Source organism: Eucalyptus grandis, chromosome 8, assembly GCF_016545825.1.
Source record: "Eucalyptus grandis isolate ANBG69807.140 chromosome 8, ASM1654582v1, whole genome shotgun sequence".
In the NCBI taxonomy this organism is placed as follows: Eukaryota; Viridiplantae; Streptophyta; class Magnoliopsida; order Myrtales; family Myrtaceae; genus Eucalyptus; species Eucalyptus grandis.
The window spans coordinates 60,155,701-60,166,817 of NC_052619.1; the positions used below are offsets into that span (position 1 = coordinate 60,155,701).

At 40.8% G+C, this 11,117-nt stretch overlaps 1 long non-coding RNA gene across 4 annotated transcripts; it reads right to left on the reverse strand.

Moving 5' to 3' along the window:
• Positions 1-4,597: 4,597 nt before the first annotated feature.
• Positions 4,598-10,614, reverse strand: LOC120286143. Of its 4 annotated transcripts, none has more exons than XR_005545306.1 (9): positions 10,396-10,614; positions 10,199-10,321; positions 10,035-10,093; positions 7,346-8,547; positions 7,155-7,236; positions 5,858-5,992; positions 5,608-5,749; positions 5,299-5,445; positions 4,598-5,196 (listed from the first exon to the last, which is right to left on the reverse strand). It is a non-coding gene; the product is annotated as an uncharacterized LOC120286143 (long non-coding RNA). The 4 variants fall into 4 exon arrangements; XR_005545308.1 differs by having other exon boundaries at positions 7,166-7,239; XR_005545305.1 differs by having other exon boundaries at positions 7,155-7,239.
• Between the last annotated feature and the right edge of the window lie 503 nt (positions 10,615-11,117).

Below are 11,117 nucleotides of genomic sequence, written 5' to 3' on the forward strand. Positions count from 1 at the left end.
GGGGAAATTGTCCATGAAATTGTCTAAAAAGTCCTAAACATATTATACTTTTGTTAATTCAATCATAAATCTTTTAATTGTGCTAATAGAATCCTAAACATTTTCACCTTTATTGAAATTACCGACATGAATACCAACCATCCGACATGGCGAAACTAGCATTGACATATACAAATTTTTAATAATATGTTAATATTTTTCAATTTTTAATTGCTTTTTTTTAATTGTTTTTTTTTCCTTTTTTTGTTCTTTTCTTTCTCTTTTCCTTCTTCTTTACTTTTTCTTACTAGCTAGCGAGGGTCATCGAGACCTAGCTAGCCGCGGTGAGGGGTTCAACCAAATTCGCACTGCTTTGAGCGAGGCAGCCTTGCCTAAATTTGGACAAAGTTGCCCCACCCACAATCTATAAGGCTGGCCTCACTTGGGCTGAGCATGGTCCAGGTTGGGCCGATCCACCCCCTAACCCTAGGATCAACCTGCACGGTGCTGGTTCTCAATTTTTTTGACCGATGACCGACCCTATTGACCTTGAGACCGAGGACCGGACCAACCCAGTGGGTTCGGTCCAGTTCCAGGGTCAACCCAGGACCAATCGATAATTTTTTATTTCATTTTTTGTACTTTTTAAAAAAGTGATTGAGGACCAGACTGACCCAATAGGTTTGGTCCGATTTTAGGGTCAATCCAGAACCGATCAATAATTTTTTATTTCATTTTTTGTACTCCTTAAAAGGACAACCAAGGATCGAACCAACCCAATGGGTTTGATGACGAGCGAGGTTAGCTAAGAAAGGCAAGCGGTGAGAGTCAAGTGGGGTGAGTGTCGAACAGAGTGAGCATTGAGTATTGAGCAGAAAGCAACAAGCCAAGCGAGCATCGAGTGATGAGCGGCGAGCAGCACGGGTGACCCAAAGCGAGCGAGGCGAGTGTCGAGTGGTGAGCAGAGAAGTTGTTTCTTTTGATTTTGACAAATTGAAAACTAATAGGACAAATAAAACAAAAGAGAACAAGTACTAAAGAAGGATGCCATAAAGAGCTATTTATACCCTTTTGGACGCCATGAGGACTCCTCACAAAAACATTTTCCTCCTTCGTAAATTATAACTATCGACGCCGTAAAAGACGGTAAAAATTTAAGTTGTTAAATAATAATGTAAAATTACTTGAACTCCTCATTAAAAAGTTGTTCAATGTTGTTGACGCCATTTATTTTAAGGTTTTCTTTATATAAAAAATTATATATATATATATATATATAGATATATATATATATATATATATATATAGTTAGGGTTAATTCGGGGTTGGACCGACCCTGAACTCCTAGAACCGAGGACCAACCTATATAGTGCTGGTCCAGGAATTCTAGGACCAAGGACCAACCCAGTCTCCCTGAGAACCGGACCAAGACCAACAGGGTTGGGCCGATCCAGGGTCGGTCCAGGGTTGACCTTGGACCAATGGTCACCCCTAGGCCTCACCTAGACCATTACGGCCCCACAACCGACAGACTCCGAACCATTAAGGAGCGCCAAGCTTCTAGCCAATGTAATCCAACGAGTTCTAAACATACACGAGATTTGTAGCAGTAAAGCATATAAATAGGCTCATTTATTCATTATTATTACACATCAAAATACACAGAAAATTCTTTATTCTCTCTTCTACATTCTCCTTAACTAAACCAAACCCCCCAAACACGGTACTGACCGTTTAACTAGAAATGTGTGCTTGTGTGTATGTATATATGTGTGTCTCCCTCTATATATATTTACGGACACATGTAGCGTTTTAGGATAAACTCAGTTATATAACAACATATAATTATAGAAATAATATGAAATGGAAAGAAGAAAATGGAATATGTAGATGATTAAATAGAAATTTAATCATGGAGTTTCTGAGATCACAAGCGTATGATTGAAAGGGTACTCTTTATATTGTGGAGTCTTCTAAATGTCAGAAGATCTAGCTTTCGTGTATTAAATTTCGATTTATCATGCTTCTCTCTCTCTCTCTCTCTCTCTCTCTCTCTCTCTCTCACACACACACACACACACACACACACACCACCTCGTCTTAGTGGAAGTGTGTTATTACACAGAGATGAGGCCAATCACACGAACAGAGAGAGGACGAGGTGTACTGTTTTGGGACCGCTCCATTCTATCTTTGATGAGAGACCAAGAGAGATGGACAGGATCATGCGCCATTCACACTTACAGGCTCGTCCATCCAATGCTTGAAAATTTTAAGTCCTGATTCAAAACCAAAATGACCGAGATCCAACTGGAAAAAACTGTAATGTAGCATCAACTTTCACCTACATGCTCATTCTACCTATCATTCCGCCTAGTGTTGCTTATGGGTGATTGAGACTCCTTAGTAGAACAACTGTAAAATTCGTCCTGAATGAATAATTCTCTTATGCTTGAGGAAAGCCTCAAAAACTGACATCCTTTTGCCTTCCAGTCGACCCCTTTCTTTGTTTTTTCGTATTGGATGCCGTTAAAATCACTGCTTACCGGTATGTGTTCAATTTTTTAATGTAAGGGAATTTCTGGATTTAGGCTCAATCCTTTCCGATCATACACTCGACCTTTTTTTGACATGATTAAGCTTAAGTGTACAAATGGCGATGTTTAGCACTCGCTTAAGTTTGTGATCGATGTCAATTTTTAGTGCTCGCAACTGAAGAATCAAGGGTAGGCAGAAAAAAGATTAGTTGGAGAAGTCATTAACGGTAGCTTGAGTGACATAGATCCCCCAATCTGGATTCCCTATCTTGCACACGACCTTTTCCACATGATTAAGCGGATTATAACATTATAATTTCTATAGTGATGTTCCTGGAATGGTGGATATATTATATGATGAGGTGTACGATATAATATCCCAATCGGGAAAATCGTTTAATTTGAAGTCGCAAATCTCATCTTGATGATCCTAGTAATCTATCAAACATTGTCATCAAAAGCCGAGCCCACCATCCCTGAAAGTTGCAGGTTCTGTCTTTCCTTGCCAGAGGAAAGGTGAAAGTGGATATATGTGGATAGCATCAAATTTTCACATCCCGTCAATTATAGGTAGGTCTTTCCTTCTAGACTTCTTAACTATCATCATTGACAGATTTCCTAAACTCGTAGTATATATAACAAACCTATTCAAAATGAAGCCCTATTCTTTTCAATGCACCTGTTAAAATAATCATTTCATTGGGGGCGGAAACAAAAAGCACATTGAACTAGATCGAATAGAATTTGGAACTAGATCGAATATTCGACCGACAAAAAAAAAAAAAAACTAGATCGAATAGAATTTGGAACATTTGAAGGGAATGATTTAGAAGGACTACAAAAAAAAAAAAAAAATTGTCCCGTTTTGGAAAAAAATTAACTTAACATGGAAGGTGGAACTAAGCCAACTCCCACCAAAAAACAGCCAAATTCAAACCACCGTCCCCTCCCCCCCAAAACCAAAAAAAAAAAAATCATATGCACAGCGTGCAATATTAAATTCTTTTTTTTTTTTTTTTTTGGTAAAGGTAAGAAATTTTTCATGCGGGCATCCGTCAATTTCTTTCATTCATAAACACTACCTACCATTCTTGGTCCAATCACAGTTGCTTATACTTTCATGTCATCGGTATCTTCTTATGGTGGACACAACACAGACCGCCGAAACAGTTTTGTGACACTTAATGCTCGATAAGTTGGCGTGGTAGACGTAGCAAGCAAAAAGTCTACTCTTTCATTGTACTAGTGAGAATAAATGCCCATCTATTGGTCCTCCAAAGCAATCTCTGGAGCGAAATGAAAGCATGCTGAGCAAGATCGAGTAAAAACTTTAAATTTTGGATGGGAGGAGCATAGTGAGAATGAAGTAATATCACATCATATTAACACTGCTAGCTCTCGATCAGTGCCAAAGCAACCTCATTCCTGACCCGCATTGGTATTGCTACCGCAGCAATCGATGATTGTCATGGAAAAATGGTGCAAGATGGTGCAGGAGAATATAGCCCCAACACATCATAAAGAAAAACCAGCTCAGAGATCCAACCACATCTTTCTCTTTTCTTTTCCCCCCATTTAAAGCACATGAATCAGGTCGAATTCTTGTGGATCTTGCTTGCTAAAGTGGAACATCTAGCTTGTCATCTTGTGCAGTGGGAGACGAGTCAACAAACGAACGTCAGACGGGGACAACGTTGACTGTCTGGAGAAACCTTCGACGTCCCACCAAACGCGCGCAGCACATCGCCTGGAGGAGCTGCCTTCATTGATAAGCCTTTTAAGCAATTACCTGTGTTTAGTAAATCGCATGTAAATGTCCCTACCGATTTATGAAGCGAACACAAAATTTAGATCATCCCCACGTGCCATTGCCCACGGAAGAAGAGGAAAGGTTTCGGTTTGAATTCAAAAAGAGCACTATTGGTCGTGTCCCAAGGTATACCAAGCCTAATCCAACCCATGTGCTCATTAATTGATGAGCGTTTGTGAGCATAAAGCCAAGGTGGGCAGGGAAGCTTCCGCATTCAGTTTGAGCCTAGGGCGCTGCCCCAAACCCACCAACCTCCGTACTAGCAATAATGTTCGCCCTTTCGACAGTCAGTGTCGTCAACAAGCATTTAATGAAAATCGGTTTTATGTACATCTGAGTCATTGGGCCCACGGGACAAAAGAGGAAATATCTATGATTGATTGGGCAGTTTTCGCGACTTCCCGTCACCCGTGACAGTAAAAGCGGAACGTCCTTTCTGGAAGACGGGCAGGTGCTGGATCATAATTGTTAACGACATCACAATCATTCCCAATCAGATCTCACTGGCCAACATTCGATGATGTCCGGTCCCGCCAGGATGTTTTTGCTGCTGTATTTTATTTTATTTTCTTTTCAAGGTTTGAGTATTTTAAAACCCCTAAAACCCCTAAATACATAAGCATCGCCGTCAGATAGTTAACATTTCTATCTGGCCTAACCGTGTGGTTAAGGCGTCATCCGCAGGAACCGTTGGCGGGTTTGGTTGGTGACTCAGGCGCCAGCATCTGATATTCTATCATATTACCGGTGGCTATATGCTCGGGTGCTGCATATCCATAAGTTCTGATAACCCGTGTCCGTCGCATGTGATCCGTCTTCATCTGGATTCCTTCTGGCCAAACCAAAATCTGATATTTTGGCGTTATAGCACTGTCGAAACACATGCCAAACAAAAGGTCAACAGTAAAAACTTGGACAATGCACAGATTTAAAAAGCTTAGCTCGGGCTAATGAGTGGTATTATAAACTAACCATGAAAAGAGCATCTTGGGAATGTGCATTTTTAGATGATCATAACAACAAAGCCCCCGGACCAAAAAATAAGGAAAACATACTGGGGTGGTGAACCAGGCTTTGAAGATGCTTTGCAATAATAACTCCCGTGTTATATGTGAAAGCCTGGCCAGAATGAAAGGCTAAATGCGTAAGGATTCAAATTCTTGCGGCTTTCAGAATGCAGGAGGGAATTGCAAAGGAAAAGATTTTGGAACCAAATTGTAATGGGTAACAACAATGAGGTATCACTTAATTTAATCTAATTAAAAAAAAAATGAAACTTACTGAGTCCAGCAATACGTTTGAGGGCTTGAAATCTTTGCAGATTATTTGCCTGCCTAACTGGTGCAAGAACGTGAAGCCTGGCTGCTCCTATTGCAAATTTAATCCATGTGACCCATGGAGGTGGTTTAATGGCCAAGGCCCCCTGCAGCAGGAAAGACATGATTTTTGTAGTACATCGAAACAAGAAAAGATCATATTTGCCATAAATTTGAGGCAAGCATGTATAATATCCTCCAAGAAAGAACCTTACTTCCAAAGAGATGGTTCTTTAGGGTACCCTTTGGCAAGAAGTCATGGACAAGAAGTAGTTATTTATCTCCAAACAGAATCCCATTAGCCTGACAATGTTTGGATGAGATAAGCTGCCCAGGAAGTTCACCACTGACTGCAAAAACTTATCACTCTCATATCAACATAGGGCAAAACCTCATAATTTCACATTTTTTTCGTATACAAAGCAAACAGGCAACCACCGCAGAAAAAGAGAGAAGACGGAACGACCAATTGTATGATAAGAAATTAAATAAAACCACATTGGCACTCTCAGAGCCATCTACTGTGGATGCACCCTACAAATTTTAGATGGCAGCAAATAATCTCAAATAAAAACTGGGATGAAATATTCGATGATGTATCATCACCTATGCTGAATAGTAAACCCTGACATGTGAACCGCATGGTTGAATTTCATATGCCTTACTGTAAATACACAACCTCATATTCATGTAAACCAAGGAGTAAGCAAATCTTAAGTGCTCAACCTATTTATAAAGCAAGGAACAATCCCTCTCGTGATTTTGACATCAGCAAAGCCAATAGAGGGATGAGATTTATGACTGTATGGTTGACCATGTGGAGTCTAAAACGCACAATCATACAAGCCCTGATGTGCAACATGAGAAAAGAATGCACTCATCTTGTGTAGTACAAAGTAGATGTCCACCTTCCAAGAAAGACAACAGCACCTTAGTGATGATCAATTTTGAAAAATTCAAATGCTATATAGATTTATGTGGAGGCTAAGTCCTTCCCTCCTCATCTTTTCCCTTTTAAAAGACTTAAATGCTAATACCATGTCGACCTCCATTTGCCAGGTGATTCATGAAAAAGAAATGGCATAATCTTATTCATTCTTCCTAGAATACATGAAGAAGAATGGTTATGTCCAGTGTCTCCTAAAGTGGCATAACGAAACTCAAACAAATATGTCAACACACTTTCAGGGCCGGCCAGCTTATTTTTCCACAAATAAAATATCCTCTCTAAGGATGGTTTTAGTTCGTAGAACTTTGTTCAGAAATTCCGGAAGTGGCTCTAATGTCATAAGACTCATATTGGGAAATAATGTTTCAGGTACATTCTAGTGACATCCTCTGAGTTTAGCTTAAAAGGCAAGGATATAAGTCATAATAATTTCTGATGCAGGGCCTAAAGGCCTTCTGTGAAATGCAAGAAGACTCCCTACATTTCAAATTTTACAAGCTATCACAAGACTTCTACCATAATATTTATAAACAATGAAAATTCATAAGATGTTTCTACTCCACCTCTCAAGAACCTTAGAGATAGATGCTAAGCTGGCGAAGCTTCTCTCCTCCTACTTGTTTCCTCCACTTCCATGCTGTTTGGCTGCTGGAAAACAAACATACATGTAATTTGCATTACACAACTTAGGCATAATAACTGTAGGACAAGATTCTGGAATCTCAAGAACAAGATCAATAACACAGGTGCTCACTTGAGGCTTCTGTCGAATGGTTGTAGGATTTACAGTAGCTTGCCTTCTCATCCACACATCCTGAGACGGCCATTCAAACGTGCTTTCCAAAACAGATATGCCTTAACCATTTGTGTCTCATCACTTTACATCGTGACAAACTGTTCAGCAGATTGGTGAAAACATCTCGTCCGAATTTTTTTACTATTTAAATCTCCAATGGTACATGCGTAAGGAATCTTACATGAGCAATGCATTCCACCCAGCACTGTGCCTGCTGTTGGATTTTGAATAAAGATAAAATAAACACTGGAAAATTAACGGCTCCAGGGGTAGGATAGGCAAATTTTTACTATTCTATTGCATGTCTGGAAAATACTCACACTAACCCCAGAAGTCCTTGAAAACAGAATCTCACAAGATTTTTTAATGTTTTTATGTGGACTTGAAACCATACAATGGAAAAGCAATCTGACTTTTCCCCAAGCTCTTCCATAGAATTGTTCGCGGTCATAGGACAAGCGAAGGGACCTACAATAAAGATTAAGAGGAGCAGGCACTGCCTTTTCCAAAATAATTGCAATCCTAACAGGTCCACGTTGTTGAACAAACCCCCAGAAATATTGGGCAACAACATATATTCTTGAAAGGAAGAAAGCAAGATGAGATAGTGAACTTCATATGAAATTAGCCACACAAAACCAGAACAATCTAGCGACAAAAAAGGCCACTGACATCTATCATCTCATACTCATTTTTCTAAAACAAACTATGTATCTGGACACGATTCTTCTCCCACCATCACAATAGAGCTTCTTGCTAAAAATGCAATGGCAATTAACATTAAATACTGCAAAGCACATGCAACCCGAGCTTTGCTGAGAGGAGCTAAGACTACCTTCCACTCTTTAGATCCTTGCATGCTCTCTGGGTTCAATTTTTTATGGCAATTGGAGTAATTCTTTTGCTCTGGGAAGACACCTTCTCATTAAGGCAGCCATTGAAGACTACCAAAACCACCCTCGCCAAAAATTGCATCAGATCTGAAGCTTCTTGTTGCAACTTTCAGCTCTGCAGAACTAAAGACCCTGACTTCTGAAGTGGAGCAACATAATCATTTGGAATAGACTCATTCAACCTCCCTCTTAACCTCCTGCTCAGTCCATCCTCAGAAGACAATGAACTGCTTAACAGTCGCAGCTGGTCCTCCTGTGACTACACAACTGAAGAGAAAAAGGTGAAGAATTTGCTGTGAGACGAAGACAAGAGCCAGAGATGAGCAGTAACTAATTGAGTTGTAGAGATGTCGGCAGGTGGGAAAAGAGTTAGTTAGCAAAGTTAGAATCTGAAGTTGTCAGTGGACGTGTATGAAGCATATTCGTTCATAATCCACTTTGTCTGTAAGTTGAGGCTTGCATGAATTTCAGAATAATTCAGAAAGCAGGAGGGCAATGACAAGTATGACATGCAGAACATCTATAAGATGTATAGTTAGGATTCCAGCTCTTGCATTGAAACTCGGACACAGTATTAAACAGCCCTTTATCCCGAACGCTCAAACTGTTGGGACTGAGTCCATCTGGGATATAAAACATGCTCCATAAGTACACCACGACCAATATGTTACATTCTCGTGACAAATGCCTTCTTCTTCTTCTTCTTCTTCTTCTCCTCATTCATATTCGCTCTCTCAATCATATTATTCTCATAACTCGTCTTAATTTCTTTCCAAGTTTCTTTTGCCTCAGTATTCCAGCTAAAGCATCAAAACTTAATCTATTGATCCAATGAAATGCCCAAACCAAATGCAAAGGGTAACAAAGTCCAACCGCAGGAGGAACTAAAACCAAAATTCTGTGACAGAATTTCCTACTTGCTAACTCATATCCAACAAAAGCAACCAAATATCATAACATTAACACATGGAATCACAATTTGAAGTTCAGAATTATCATAAGGGTACACCAAACACGTGCACTCTGAGGGCAGACTACCTGGAGATTACGTCCTAAAAACGCACAACTCATGGTGAAAAGGAAAAGACACAGAAAACAAAACAAGAGAGCAAGAAAGAATTGCAGAAGAAACAAGGAAATTACCAAAACTAAAAAACAAAGACAACTCGAGCCCAAACTCAAAATTCTATCAATTAAACAAGAAACAGATATGAAAAAATCGAGTAAATAACTTTCTTAGCTAAGACTCAACTAATCTACACACTCATTCAGCAACATAACAACCCCTATGCATCAATGAAAAGCTTGCCTATAGCAGAACAGTCATTGTTGTCCCCGTACGGGGCAGCTCCCATGTCGAATTTGGTCGTGTCATCTCTTTCTTTACTGAACTCTGGTTTCAGCAAGCTTAATGTCAAAATAAAGTTTTTCTGGAAGTACTAAGACACCTTAAATTTGGCTGACCCAGAAGATGGCCTGAGGAAGGTGAAAACCAACACCAAACATAGTAATTCGTAACTGGTTCCAGCCACGCACACGAAACTTCAAAAGGCACATTTGGCAGGTAAATTCCTATCCAAAGGTACGTTTCTACCAGCCAATACTGTTCTGCACCGAGTCAAGCCATAAATCTAAGCCACCCCGCACGCTATGGTATATCATTTGGCAGTTGAATTTCTACCCAAAGGCATGTGGAGGGAGTGTCAGAATGCCACTACCCACAAAGGAAAACCTGCACAAACGGAAGATGATACCTGATCCGATTTGTCCCCTCTGCTGAAAAGCCCTGGAAACGGTGGAACATCTTTTTACCCTGTGCGAGTGGACCAAAGTTATCTGGCTAGACCCAAGGATTGACATAGACACCTCTCCACAAAAAAATTACTAGAATTGATAAATGGGTTTTTGAGATACTGACCGAGGGATCTGATGCTCTGGGGCGAGATCTTTTCGTGGGCATACTCAAGTTGATGTGGAAAACCCGGAATTCCTTTGTCTTTCAAGCGCACGAGATCGTTCCTCAGTCGATCGCGGACGACGCCTTCGCAATGACCCGAAGTTTGATCAATCAGCAACCAGGATCGAGACAATCGGTAAAGGACATGGCTTTCTTACCCGAGAAGCGGAAGCCGCCGGGCCGAGGCTCCCGGAAGCTAAACGCCGATGCCTGATGCTCCATGGGCAGGCGACAAATCGGAGGCCTCAATCACTGGCGTTTGCGGAGACGGTCGAGGGGTTCTCTCGTCGCTGACTTCGCGAAGCGAGCTCGCGTGGGCTCGACGTCAACGGCGGAATCCCTAGCAGTTCGCGAATGTCTTGTCTTCTCGTCCGAAGTCTGAACTCGAGCGAAGCGATGAGAGGGATAGCAACGACAGATCTGGAAGCTGAACTCCAAAGTGGACAGCCCATCAACGGTTGGGCTTTATCAAGCGAAGCCCATAGCCCATGGGACACCCGAAATCTAATTGAGCAATGCAGGGGCCATTCGGCCCAGTTAAAAGAGGTAATAAAAGTTGTCCATTCTCCACGAAAAGCAAATTGGCGCGCGGACCTGGATCGCAAAAGCCCATAGACTAGGGTACCTCCCTCCCAATTGGCTATCTAAGCCTCCCCAGCCTCTTTGCAATTTGTTATGTTTTGATGCAATTTGTGGTTGATCTACCTAGGAGTGATCAAGAATTGTCCACTAAGGGCTAGTTTTGAAAAATTAAAATCAAGAACCGCCTGTTAATTTTATAGATCCACCTAAAAATGGAATTGCCGGTCCGATCCAATTCCCAGGTTGAATTATGGAATTGGTCCCCAATCTCTACAAAATTGCATTCATCGATTAATAT